The sequence below is a fragment of the Pseudonaja textilis genome, chromosome 18, assembly GCF_049901715.1.
Source record: "Pseudonaja textilis isolate UNSWEBS1 chromosome 18, rPseTex1.2, whole genome shotgun sequence".
In the NCBI taxonomy this organism is placed as follows: Eukaryota; Metazoa; Chordata; class Lepidosauria; order Squamata; family Elapidae; genus Pseudonaja; species Pseudonaja textilis.
Window position 1 is genome coordinate 3,376,734 of NC_142007.1, and position 14,451 is coordinate 3,391,184.

General features: G+C 43.4%; 1 protein-coding gene across 4 annotated transcripts in view; it reads left to right on the forward strand.

The window, feature by feature from the left end:
• Positions 1 to 14,451, forward strand: part of DVL1 (dishevelled segment polarity protein 1) — a 61,154-nt gene that overhangs the window by 2,026 nt on the left and 44,677 nt on the right. The gene's annotated exons all lie outside the window — the stretch shown is intronic.

A 14,451-nucleotide genomic window follows, 5' to 3' on the forward strand; every position in this document is an offset into this window, starting at 1 on the left:
GATTGATTTGCTCTTGCTATAAAGAAAGACTTGACACTCGCTGGGGAGATGTTTAGGTCCCACTGATTTTGTTTCCTAGACGGGGAGAGAGAGAGAGAGAGAGAGAATGACACTGTACTACCCATCACGTTCCTTTTCTTTCTTGCAAAAGCAAAACCATTCTGTTTCGGCTGGAGGCTGGTTTTGTCTTTTCTGCCTGGGCGATGCCATCTAAGCAGGGACAAGAAATAAACTTAGGTTCCTCAAGAGAATTGGAGTCTTGTGTGGATCGTATCGATTATCCGCTTCCAAGGTGTGAGGTTTCGGCGTTGGCATGTTTTATATTAAGAAATGGTGGTGCCTGTTTTGGCTTCAGCGGCTTGGATAGGTCTTAATAGATCTATAAAAGGGGTCGCCAACCTTTGGACCTCAGGGACCACTAAACTCATAATTTTAAATCCCGCGGATCAGAGGCCCTGGGAAAATCCCCCAAAATATCTGCTGGAAAATTCCCCATCCCATTTTCTTACCTATCGATCATTCTTTACTTGGGATCGCAGGATACCATCTCCGGCTCCGTTCTCGGAGGCGGGGTGGGGGTGGGGGAGACTTTTGGCTTCATGCAAGGAAAACAGCAGAGGCAGCAAAAGCCTTTCTTTCTCTCCCCCAAACTCTGCCAGAAATGAGTCTTTGTGAGACTTGTCACGCCGGCGCAGCCTCTTGTAGCAGGGATGCCTTGCAGGGTCCCAAAGACTCATTTCTGGTGGAGTTTGGGGGAGAGAAAGAAAGACTTTTGCTGCTCTCCTTGCGTGCAGCCAAAAGCAGAAGCGGAAAGAAGCAGCCCGGTGGCCAGGCCAGGCGCATGGGGCGCGTGGGGCAAGTTCCCCCCTCCGCCCTTTCCCCCCTCCCCTCACTATCATGTTATTTGCAATGTAAGCGGCGCAAGCCTTGTGTTCCCACGAGCCATGTGGGCGGCGCAGCCTTGTGTTCCCGCGCAGCCTGGATTAATTGCTTTGGAGGGGGGACACATTGCGGACCACCAAAATTTTCTCGCGGACCACCAGTGGTCCCCAGCCCACTGGTTGGTGACTACTGATCTATATGGCATTAATAGTGTAGGAGTACTGTGGTTAAAAGGTTGGACTTTTTTTTATTTGTTGTGGGCTGAAGACGACAATAGCTGAAAACGTCAGAGCAATTTTCTGGGGCTACAAAGCGTTCTTATTCAGGCCGTTGATAAGGCGGCCGAGGCACTGAGATTTCTACCGAGTGATAATTGTGTTTCCAGAAGGCTTTTATTTAAGAGTCAGACAGGCTTGCAAAATTATACCCTCAACAAAAGTCGTCAAATGTAATAGCATAAAGGGGAGAGGAGAACCCCAAGAAGGGTTGTGTCTCTTTAATAAAAGAAGCAAAGCGGGAGGAAAGTCTGTGCCTTAATGCGATTTTGACATTAACAACACCATGCCTGTAAATACCAGTTGCAGGAGAACACTAGTGGGAGAGGGTAATGTCTCTGACTCCCCACTTGCCAGCACCCCAAAATTATATGGTTGGATGTAGTGAAAAACAGGACCTGCTGGACTAAATGAACTTTGGCCTGATCTCACAGAGCTGATCTTGGGATGGTTAGGAATAAAACGGAACATTTCGCTTCCCAAAGTTTACTCTTGAGTGGCCTGTTCTGTGGCTTTTGCTACTGTTTATCGTGCAGAATGGCTAAGAGGCTTAGATCACCAAGCTATATACGGTACCGACGAAAAGGCCTTGCCAAGCTCAAAGATTGCCCAACAACCTTTGTCAACTGCCCAGCAGCAAAGGAGGAGAATTTCTGTGGTTGGACGTAATATCCATTGTTATAGAGACAGGTGCTCCTTGACTTACGACCCACAAGGAAGTCCCAAATTTGTCGCTAAGCAAAACATCTCTGAAGTGAGTTTTATCCCATTTTGCAACCTTTCTTGCCACAAAGGTGCTTCCCCACCCCCCCTCCTCCCCACACACTTCAAAAAGCAACGGGGCTGTTTGCTGAATCACTGCAGTTGTGAGGTTAGCAACGGTCGTTAAGTGAATCTGGCTTCCCCACTGATTTTGGTTGTCAGAAGAGTGCAAAACGATAATCACGTGACCCCAGGACTCTTACGACGATCGTAAATATGAGCCAGTTGCCAAGCGTTCGAAGTTTGATTCACATGACTATGGGGACGATGCAACAATCATGAGTGTGAATACAGGGCATAAACTACTTTGTTAAAGTGCCATTGTAACTTCAAACAGTCACTAAATGAACGTTTGTAACTCAAGGACTACCTATATACAGATATATAGGTACAAATTGAATACATGAATTACAATAGAATGAAGAGAAATTGAACGCACTCCTGCCATGCAAGGTTTAGGAGCTACCTCTAACATAAAATGCAAGTGGCGGGGTCTGTGGGAGTGGACACATTTTATTAAGCCATGGGTGGTTTAAGCATGGTGTTTTGAAAAACCACAATTGGCAACTTTTGCCTATAAAATTAACACATCAATCATAGCTTAGAAACCACAGAGGCTGTATTCATACCCTGCATTCTGCCAAAATAAAACAAATCATGTCAATTCATGGGGTGTTGAATGTTAGCTTCATCTTATCTGTAGACCAGGCCACTGTGGTTTATTCAATGAATCACGGTTAAAGCCAATCACAGCTTCCTTTGTCCAGAGTCAAAATCCTACCCAAGATATCTGTGACCATCCAATCTCTCTGTCTGAACTTAAAACTAATCCTTTGGATGGCCTGGCTCTTAGTTGAGGCTGCTGTGGTCTAAAATTCCTTTTTGTCTGTCCTATTCTGACCAATTTGAGAGCCCAGAAAACAGAATAATAAACTTCATGTGAAACTAATCAGGTGTGTATACCCACTTTTACCAACCCGAGTATCAGCAGAGCCTGTGATGAAGACCTTAAATTTTAGCTTTTTATACTCAAGACTGCTGAGTGTCTTAAGAAGAGTTAACTTTCTGCAACAGTTATGCATGAGAATCCCATCCTATAGTGGGAAAAAGTTGCCTTTATTATTTATTTCCCTGTAGCTTTATTTCTAGTCTCATAACTCACCTTAACCTGGCTGATTATATCTTACGTTTGAAGATTCTCAAGTCATCCAGGTAAAGTCTAAAAGTTGAGTCATAGCAACTGAACTTATTTTTCTAGTTAGTTTGTGGCATTTCACTGTTCAAAGCAGCAACATCAGTCAGAGCTAGTTAGGTAGTGTCACTGGAATGTACCAACTCTTCCTCCAGCTACCTCAGCAGTTTCTTCCTCAAACTGGGTGGTAATATGGCGATGAAGATGTAGCAAAATGTCTCAAACTAACAAAAATTAAAAATAAGTCCAGTTGCCGTCAATCTTCAGGCTACTTCTGAAATAAGTTTTTCCCCAACTGGATTTGGTCTGAATTTGTACCTTGGCAAGCGCACAAATATCTTTACCTATGTATCTGTCCCAGGTGATTAACACTCTAAATTTACACATGATATCCTGGTTCGAATGTTCACATTTTTTTTACATACAGTATTTTCAGTGTTCTAAATTAGTGTTCAGTCTAGCTTGAAAAACTTTCAACACAACCTTACTTAATTGGCTTTTAAAAAAAAAAATGGGTTGGACACAGTTATAAAGAAAATGTCTCTCAGTGGTTATTGACATTATTTGATGAAAGAGGGATTAGACATAGAAAATGGTTCCAGATGCGGAGGATAAACAAAAGATAGCTGTTAGTTTATTTTTAGTAATGACTTTTCCAGAAGTAACTGCTGTCCCCTTTCCCAGTAAACTGGATCAAATTGTGCTTTTTATATGTGAATGAAATGAACTATGAGTTGAAATATGAAGGTGCCTAATTTAAGTCCTTTAAGGTGGAGTTGATGTTTTTTTTTGCCCCCTGGCTTTTCAATGTTTTGATCTGTTGGCATGTAACTGATTTGTTTTAAAAGAATCGTAATACCCAGTTCTTTTATTACTGTCATGAATCAGCATTTGAAATGTAATAATTGCTTGGTAATAAAATCTGTTCCTTCTCTGTTGGATTTGTGGTACCTGAATCTATTTCTAGCTTGAGGAACTGGTGTTATGTATCACTTGCAAAGGTCAGAACCAAGGGAGGAAAGATTGTGGAAAAGCACCAATGGATTTTTTCCCCCAGGCCCTATGATTCTGTAAAGATGAGGTAGTAGAATTCTGTACCTTTGTATTATTTTTTTTGTCCTTGATTCCTCCCAGATCAGTTCTAGCCCTTCAGGTTATATAAAGACCACGGAGAAAGAATCAATGGAGCTTGATGGCCAACTATATTTTTCATGAGGGGTCCTTGGTGCTCTCTGAGCTTGGTTGCTTTCTTGCAGACGTCTCATTACCCAACCAGGTAACATCATCAGTGCTAGTAAGGAGTGCAGTTCGCTGTCAGTTTACATCAAGGGTCTTCAAACTTGGCAAGTTTAAGACTCGTGGACTTCCTGAGCTGACATGACTGGAGGAGGAATTCTGGGAGTTGAAGCCCACAAGTCTTAAAGCTGTCAAGTTTGAAGAACCCTGGTTTATACAGTTCATAGTCCTCGACTTACGACTACAGTTGACCCCAAGATTGGTGAAGTGAGCTATGCCCCTTTTTACGACCTTGCCACAGTTGCTAAGTGAATCACTGCAGTCGATAAGTTACTAACCTGGTTGTGAAGTGAACCTGGCTTTCCCGTTCGCTCTCCTTGCGAAAGGGGATTGTGTGACTTTGGGACACAACAACAGTACTAAGTATGAGCCAGTTGCCAAGCATCTCACTTTTGATCACGTGACCATAATGGGGGGAGTGCTACAAAGCTTTGTAACTGTGAAAAATGGTCATAAATCACTTTTTTTTCCAGTGCCGTTGAAACTTTGAAAGTCACTAAATGAACTGTGGTAAGACAAGGATTACTTGTATTCTAGTGGGCTGCCCTGTCAGTGTTGATGGAGATGGTCTTTATTTTATTTATTTGTTATTTATTTGTCAAGCAAGTGTTAGATAACAGGTATAAGTATAAATATGGTTATGAATACATGAAATGGATACGAATAAAAAGAAACAACAGGACAGGGATGGTAGGCACATTGGTGCGCTTATGCCCGCCCGCTACAGGCCTCTTAGGAAAGGGGTAAGGTCAATAGTGGATAGTTTGAGGTTAAAGGAGTGGGGGGGTTAGAGGATGTAACAACAGAGTCGGGGAGTACATTCCAGGCATTGACCACTCTGTTGCCGAAGTCGTATTTCCTGCAATCAAGTTTGGTGCGGTTTACCTTGAGTTTGTATCTATTGTGTGCTCTTTTATGGTTGTGCTTGAAGCTGAAATATTCATTGACAGGTAGGACATTGCAGTAGGTAATTTTATGTACTATACTTAGATCGGACCGAAGGCGGCGTAGTTCTAGGTTGTCTAGGTCTAAAATTTCAAGTCCGGTGGCATAAGGTATTCTGCTACAAGTAGTAGTTGGAGATTCTTTGGTTGAGCTGTTACCGGCTTCTTTGGCAGTTCCTTGACTGGACTGCCGTTTCCTTGATCGTTGGTCTCTCTCTCTCTCCCTCTCTCTCTCTCTCTCTCTCTCTCTCTCTCTCTCTCTCTCTCTCTCTCTCTCTCTAAAGCTACCCAAATACTTGGCCGTTGCTATTTTTTGTGTCAGTAGCTTTTTCTAATTATGACATACCAAGCAAACAGATCCTTCCATAAAAGCTGTCCCCTTGAAGTGATGCCTTACGCTATTACTTAAGGATGAAAAAGCACTTTACCAACTTTATAATCTGATTTATAAGTGAGTCTGTTGTTGACCTTTCACACGGGGTCCTGGCTTTCCTTGTAAATGATAACGGGCAGATCTTACTCTTCCGGAAAATATTTTTCTTTAAGGTCATCTCCCTGTCCCACAGTAAGTGGTAATTAGATTAACTGTACAGCTTGAAATAAAAATCCAGCCTTTTTTTTTTTTTTTCGGCACAGTTACAGGATGGCTGAACAAGAGCTATAATTTGGCCAGTGGTTTCCAGTTGGCATGGTGAGTTTTTTTTTTTTCCTTCCCCCATTGAGAAGCACAGCCAGGCGTGGGGAAAAAGGAAAATAATCTGGCATCGGGAAGGCAAATGGAAGCCGAACCTCGCAGAGAGACTGCCTAGAGAGACATACTGTCATTAAAAAAAAGCACATCCTTTTCCTGGTTCCTCTCAGAGCAATCCTTGGTACAACATGGCTCAAGAATTCCCCGGACTGCTGCATTGGTTCCTGTCCACAAAGGTTATGGGGGAAACTGTGGTCAGGCATGGACTGGAGCTCAGCCAATATCCGGATAGAATGCACCTACGATGAAGGATCCGTTTCCTCTCTACATTTCGTCAGCTGAATATTTAATTAATGCATCACAGAGCTGTGATTGGAGACAGCAGAATAACAAAAGTTGGAAGAGACATTGCAGGTCTTCTACCCTCTCCTCAAGCAGGAAAACCTATACCATTTCAGACAAACGATTGTCCAATCTCTTTTTCAGTGTTGAAGGACCCACAACTTCTGGAGGCAAGGCGTTCCGCCGATTAATTGTTCTGTCAGGAAATTTCTCCTAATTTGGATCTCTCCTTGGTTAATTTCCATCCATTGTGTCTTGTGCTGCCTTCAGGCGCTTTAGAAAATAAATGAGAGGCCAGGTGAGGAAATGCGTGCCTCGATGTGAGTGATATTGAGTTGGCCACACCTAGCCAGTCACATGACCACCAAGCCATGTCCGCCCAGTCACATGACCACCAAGCCACGCCCATCACCTAAGCCACGCCCGCAGAACCAGTTGTTAAAAAATTTGAATCCCACCTCTGGTTTGATCCTAGGTAGAGGGAGACATTTCTGTCTCTGGGCACAGTGAGAATATATTCGGCTGAACAAAACTCCACATTGGTGACAGGAAGGGCATCCGGCCATTAAAACCTTCGGCTAGCTCCATTCAGTTGCCTCGACTCACCCTGCAAGGGATTATGGGCTCATTAAATGAAGATGATGATGATCTACAGTTAAAGGAATATAGTGGACTTGCAGCGGGATGTACAGTAAAGGACTTTAAAAGACCAGGAAACCATTGAACGCGCTCAGGGTAGAGTTTTGGGCAGGGTATGGGAGAATTTGATTGGGGGAGGGGACGGAATGGAGGGTGCTCAAAAAGGGCACTTTCGTCCGGCTGGCATCCTGGTTAGCACTGGTACACAACTATAGAGTGTAGATGGGAGGTGTTCTTGGAAGCGTTCCCCTTGGCCGAGTGTTTGCAAGCTACTCCAGGCCAACGGTTCGAAGTAAGCAGCCGAACCAAGGAATCTTTTCTCGACCCGCTGGGCGGGGCACGTTCTTTACTACACACAAACACGATGGAAACACAGCAAGCGATGCCGGAGACCACGACTGCTTCCTGCAGTGTGGCTTCGGAGGAGAGAGGCCCGTTAGAAAAACAAGCAAATGGCAGGACTTCCTGCGCTGCCCTTTCCAAGGAAGTATTTTTCCCTGGTTAGGGTTTTTTTTTTTCCTGAAAGTATTCCTTTGCCAATATCGAAGGATCTAAAGAGGGCCTCTGTCTTGAGAAGCTGCATATTAGTGAACCCAAACTGCTAAGGAGATGCAGTGGAAAAAGAATTTGCCCCCTTTCTTAAAAAAAAAACAACGCTTGTCCCAGTTTCCCAAAGGATTCTGACAAGCACTCTCCAGAAACAAGTTAGGCTGGGCCAGGCAGAGTGAGTACTTAATGGGACTTTTCTTACATAAGGAAGTGGCTGAACTTAAAAACACCAGGGATCTGTGGCTGAACTATATAGCCTAATGCACTCTGCAAACTGGGTAGATAAGACCACCTGGCAGATTTATTCTGAAGTGAATTTTTGCACTGACCATGAGAATGGAATGGAATTCTTTATTGGGCAAGTGTGATTGGACACACAAGGAATTTATCTTGGTGCAAACGCTTTCAGTGTCCATGAAATAAAAGATACATTCGTCAAGCGTCAAGAATCATCACTTAATGATAGTCATAGAGTACAGTAAGCAATCCAATCATACTAGGAAACAGTCGATATAAATCGTAAGGATACAAGTGACAAAGTTAGAGTCATACAGTCACAAGTGGGAGGGGAGGGGTGATAAGGAGTGATGAGAAGATTAATAGTAAGAGTAGTGCAGACTTTGTAAAAATAGTTTGACAGTGCTGTGGGAATCAGCTGTTTAGCAGAGTGATGGCGTTCAGGAAAAAACTGTCCTTGCGTCTAATTGTTCTGGTGTGCAGTGCTCTATAGCGTCGTTTTAAGGGAAGGAGTTGAAACAGTTTATGTCCAGGATGTGAGGGGTCCGTAAATATTTTCACAGCCCTCTTTTTGACTCCTGCAGCATATAGGTCCTTGATTGAAGGCAGGTTGGTAGTCATTGTTTTTTTCTGCAGAAGGTGAATCCAAGGCTCAAGATGTGTGCCTTTAGTGCACTGGCCAAGGTGTGTCCTCCCCTCTCCCTCCCCTCCCTGGCATATTTCTTAGTTATTTTTCCTCCTCTTACATGCCCCTCTCTTGCACCTTATCCCCAGTGCTCATGGTTGGTGGGTCAGGAGAAACAATCTCACCTTAGTTAACCTGGACAGCTCTGAGTCCATTTACAGCTTTTATCTGGAGCAGGGCTTGGCCCTGGGAAACGCGAATAAATTCCAAGAAGAGGGTGCGAGGATACTCATTTTTAAGAGAGAGAGAGAGAGAGAGGGAAAAAAAAAAAATAGTTCAAACTTTAAAATTAAGATGGGAGGGAAGTGCTGTGAAGAACAGCAGGGGTGCAATCCAAAGGTTGAGGCTGGGTGGGCCTGATAGGGAGATTGGCAGAAGATTGCGAGGAAGGTGGGAGTGAGGTGCAAGCCCTAAGTGTATTTTTATGCATTCGGAAAACAACAGATGGATTTAACAGACGTTTGGGTGGGAAAGGAGAAGAGATTCTGAAAAAGTCAGAAAGACAGTTTGAGGGGTGGGCAGGAGGGAGCGATGCTGTAAAGACTGGGGATTCCTGTTCGAGATTTTGGGGTTTGGGGTTGGCATTTGGCTTTGCAAAGCAGGGAAGAGTGGATATTTCTCCTTGAGGTCATTTGGTTTCCCTCTGAGAGGGCTCGCGTGATGGGCAAGGCAGCATCAAGTACGGAAAATTCAGCAGCCTGTGTTTAAATGCTTCTAGAAGAGAGTGTCTCCTTCTTTGGGTTGGATTGATTCACTAGCAGACATTTCTTAATTATTTTTTTTGATGCTTTCCCCCAGAACATTTTGCTAAAATCCACTTTCCTTTTAACCTACTAGCTGTGGCCTGGGCAGAGAACCGTTTTTTGGAATTAGGCTTCTTTTAAAGGTAAAACCTAAAAAAGGCAAATTGGAAAGCAAAGATTTGGATCTCAGGTGCTTAATTGGAACAGAACCAAACTGAATTTAATTTAACAGAGTCTCTCTCCTGAGGTTTTTTTTTTTATTAGTTACATGTGAGGGATCTGATGAAGATCAGTTTTGGGTCATCTTCTGTACTACCACTCAAAGGAGCATCTTTTGAGTAATCCAGAAATGGGGCGTGTTGTTCTACCAGCTTACAAGTTTTGCAAAGCTGGTCTGTATTTTCCTTTTATTTTAATTTGCAGTGGATGCATGCCTCCTGCAGGGCTCTTAGGAAAGGGGTGAAGTTTTGGGGGTTTGGGGAAGAGACCACAGAGTCGGGTAGTGCATTCTAGGCATTGACCACTCTGTTGCTGAAGTCGTATTTCCTGCAATCAAGTTTGTCGATACGAGTTTGTATCTATTGTGCGCTCTTGTATTGTTGTGGTTGAAGCTGAAGTATTCATTGATGGGTAGGACATATGCAATAGATAATTTTATATACAACACTTAGGTTGGACCGAAGACGGCATAGTTCTAGGTTGTCTAGGTCTAAAATTTCAAGTCTAGTGGTATAAGGTATTCTGCAACGAGTAGAGTTAACAACTCTTAATGCCGTTTTGGCTATGTAGTTACAGTGGGCTCTGGCACTAGATCATTAGAGATGAGTCCTCCAAGATCCTTGACATAATGGAATCATCAACATGGTTAGGGTTAGGGGAAATGGGGAGAAAAAAGTCCTGGAAAATGGGGAGGAGGCTTTAGACCCGGGTGTCCAATCTTGGCAACTTTAAGACTAGTGGACTTCAACTCCCAGAATTCCCAGCCATTTCTGGGAGTTGAAATCCACAGGTCTTAAAGTTGCCAAAGGCCTGCTTGAGGTGAAGCTCACGCATGGAAAATAGGTATTTGTATCGTGGGAAGACCTCGTTACTATGCAGCACCTAACTACCTCTGGATGACCTGACAATGCTAAGCAAGTTCATATCTATTTAAGGGGTTAGATTGGAGAATTCCATAGAATCCCACGATTAGAAATTGGATTGGAATGCTGGAAAAACAATGTTGGCAAAGTGCCTCCATGTTATTGCCAAGCAAACCGTATGGACGTGTTTGTCAAGTTCCCAAGACTTGGCTCAATGCTAAAAAAACAAAAAAATCCTACTTTTTAATTACAACATATCAACAATCTCCACCATCTCCTCACCTCCTCCTCCTCCTGGCCACCAAATCAAAGGCTCTTGGACAGAGAGGGGTTTTTTTTCACCCCCATCATCTGTTCTGGGAATATTTAAAATGGACAAGCTGAAGATTGAACCACTTCTGTGCACAAAGTCAGGGCTCCATTACAAAGTTCTTGTCCTCTGATTTGAGTCCCTGTGTAGAATCAGCCAAGTCAAGAGCAGGAAAGTCAAGGTCCTAGGATTGAAAGTGAGATTAAGGCTTCTTTCTTTTTCTTGTTCAGAGCCCACTCCTTGAGATTTGAGAGAACGTAAGGATTTGCGTCTTCGTTTAGCTTAGCTTTGCGTCTTCATTTACTTTGGCTTTCCTAAAAGACGTTAAGTACATCCGTTGGCCATAATAGCTGCCCAGCGCTAACTTCTGACTTTACCTCTTTAAATTCTAAATTTTGTTTGAAATTCTGGACGAGAGTCATTGCCCATTGAGTCACCACGTTACCTTGAACTGAATCCTTGGCTGCTGTTTCATATTGGCTTTGGCCCATCTATTTGACCAGGGCCAAGGGACATCATGACACGATCGTCTACCCATTTCAGGACCTCGGAGAGTTCCGGGGGGGGAATAGATGTTTTCCTTCCTCACACTATGACTAATCTGGGCCTTGGATCCATTCCTCTCACTGATTATCGGAATTGTTGTACTCAACCTGGAAGCAGAGCAAGAATCGCAGTTATCGTGCTACGATGTCAATCGGTGCTTGCAGATTAAGGAAAATTGGTTGCGTGTTATGCGATAAACCAAGCTCAGGGAAGAATGGCAAAATCTTTAATTTGACTCCATCCGTTCTGAGCATCCTCTTCCCGCGTAACAGATTCCTGACTGTTAGAAGCCGGTTGGGCCAAGTGATTAATTCAATGGTGTGCGGATCGAGAAGACTTTGTGGGAGTTAATTCAACCTGTGCCAAGCCCCTTCCCTCTTCTGGAAATGTTCGTTTTGATGAGCAACCTGGACCCAGGACTTCCTTGTAGACTAATGTGGAACGTTCGCTAGTTGTATTTTTGTTATGCAATGCAAATGTTATGCTAAGGACTATTATGGGTTAAAGAATCAATCCAAGTGGGATCTTCCAAGTCAGTCTTCAGACCTGGAATTCCATCTTGATTTGTTCTGAATCAGTCATAAGGGTCACAGATTGCATCAGGCGTTGTTCCAACATCTCAGGGGCTGCCACAAAGGATCAGTTTATTCTCTAAAAACACCTGAGGGCAGGATAAGAAGCAATGGATGGAAATTAATCAAGGAAAGGACCAACCTAGAACTAAGAATAAATTGCTATGATTTGATTATTTTGATACTGTTTTTTGGTTTTGCACAGTACGCTGAGCACAAACCATAGAAACTAGAGCCATTCGGCATGCTAAAGTAAAGTCAAATTTACAGTATATCCTTTTGGTTTAGCACAGCATCCAAACGAAGTTTGTTTATATATTGGTTTATATCCTCAGTTGCTGTTTAATAGAAATGCATTGTATAAAACCGAAATGCTCAGATTTTTCATCTGCATTTTAAAAATAGATGTATCAATAGCTGCCTTGAAGGTTTTCAAGAATAACAAAAAATACCAAATTAACTATTACATTCTGTTAATTCCATCACTGTGTTGTGAAGGAGCTTTATGTGCAGAGCTGAGGTTTGTAAGTAAAACAAATATCCTGCAATTATTTTTTTTTCCTGACTTAATTATCTGCGTGTGGCTTTCAAAAAAAAAAAAAGGAGTAGAAGATCATTTTTCTTTCTAGCCAGCCACATTTTGGATGAGCCCGCGAACATTACTTAACCCTAAGAGAAGAAATTTTGCCAATAATGCAAACTTTCCCATCTGCTAAATATCATCTTGGCATAATCATCGTTCCCTGGTCTTGGTGGAATAAACCGTCCACTCTGGGTCAGTTTTTTTTGGAACGGATAAAAGATGCCTCTTTCTTTGTGTAATTTGGCATCCTAAACAATCATCTAGGCTCGACAAGCAATGGAGGTAAATGCTAACCAGTTATTTCTGGTGTGGTTGGTTTGCCCTGATTAAAAGTGCTGAACGAAGGAATATCTCTTGCCGTATATGCATTTTTATTGGCTTCAGGTCCTTTGTCTCTCAGGAACAGTTGCCTCCCCTTACCCCACTATTGTGGCGATAGGGAAAGTGCTGGGGGGGAAAAAAAGAGGAATTGGATGAATTCTCAGATGGGCAGAGAGGAAAAAAAATCGTTAAAATTAAACTGACTCCATAGAACATAGAATAAGAGAGTTGGAAGGGACCTTGGAGATCATCTAGTACAACCCTGTGTTGGAGGAGGAGAATCTATACCATTCCAGACAAACGACTGTCCAGTCTCTTCTTAAAAATCTCCAATAATGCAGCACCCACAACTACCGGCTTCTTCTAGCAGCTTTCTGTATTTTCCAGCTTTGCCTTCCATCCTGGACCTTCCTGGTGGCATTTTTATCCAAGGTCTAATCAAGGTTTATGTTTCACCATCTGCCAGATCAGCGGAGTCCTGCCCCTTGATCCGAGTCCGCAAAGTTTGGTCTGCAAATTAATGGAGAATTAAAGGCCGTATGATCTCTCCGTTGAAGAGAAGCCGGAGGAAAAAAGAAGGCAGTGGCGTATCAGAAGGCCTCCTAGGGCTTTGTAGGTCTTTAATGTGGACCTAGCCCTGAAAAATCCAGTCCTTCCACCACAACATTGGCAAGATTGATCTTAGATATCTGAAGAATGTTAGGGGTAGGGAAGAAAAAGGGGCAAGGAGAAACTGACTCCCCCATTTAAAGGCAATCGGCTTTTATGTCCTTGCTCTTGGTGCGTGTGTTTCTATCTCCCCCCCTGCTCTTGTTTTCAAGAAGAAAACTTCATGGACAAAAAAAAAAACAGGCCAGAAGCAATTGCAGGCAGAATACACAGAGGAAAAATTTTTAATTGGAGGGAGGAAGGACAGTTGAGTCTGCTGCAGTGGCCTGCCTGCCCAAGACATAATAGCTTTTTCCAAGCTTGACAGGCTGACAATGAACAGGTCTTTAATGCCTGATAGTTTCTGACAGGCCTTGGGTCTGTAGGGGCCTTAGCCAGGTTCCTTTGGCCCGAGACAAAACTCTGCAACGTCTCCTGCATCGTTGTGTTAGAGGCATGCAAAGATGGCTAGTCTGGGCTCTTGACCAGCATTTGGATGCCAGGGCAGCTAGGCTCGGTCAGTGCCCCCTACCCTCAACCCCCCTATCTAATTCTCCATGTGACCTAATACAGAAGGAGCGACTTCCATTCCCCAAATTCCAAAAAGCTAGAAAACATTTGCGAACTGTTCTGGGCACATGGCTGTGGTAAGGAGGCAGAGAGCGAGTCCCGGAGAAATGAATAAATTAAAAGAAGGCTCCGCTTTTCAGGGAAGCAGTTCGATTTCTGTCCTACAAGACTGAATTTAGGATGACCAACGATGGCAAAAGATGCCCCCTTACTAAGGTTTCATTAGCCAGTCCCCTCCTATTTCTACCCTTGAATCCTGGCTGTCCAGCCCCTCCTTGCCAGGGAAAATATTGCGCCTGACATATTGGAAGCACCTTATGTCAGCGCATGTATTGGCTATGGAAAAATCTCCCTGAATCGGGGGAATTGGAACTGAAAAAAGGGCACATTTGGAACAGTTACCTCCTGGCTAGAGAATAGAGAGCGTGCACTTTTTGGATTTGAAAGATGACAAGGGTTTTGCCTCCCATCTCAATACACTCTGGTAAATAACTTTTTAGTTCCAATTCATTCGCAGACTACATCAATAGGAGGCCAAGAATCGGGGGACAACACGGTTCTTAAGAAAGTTGATGCGAATTG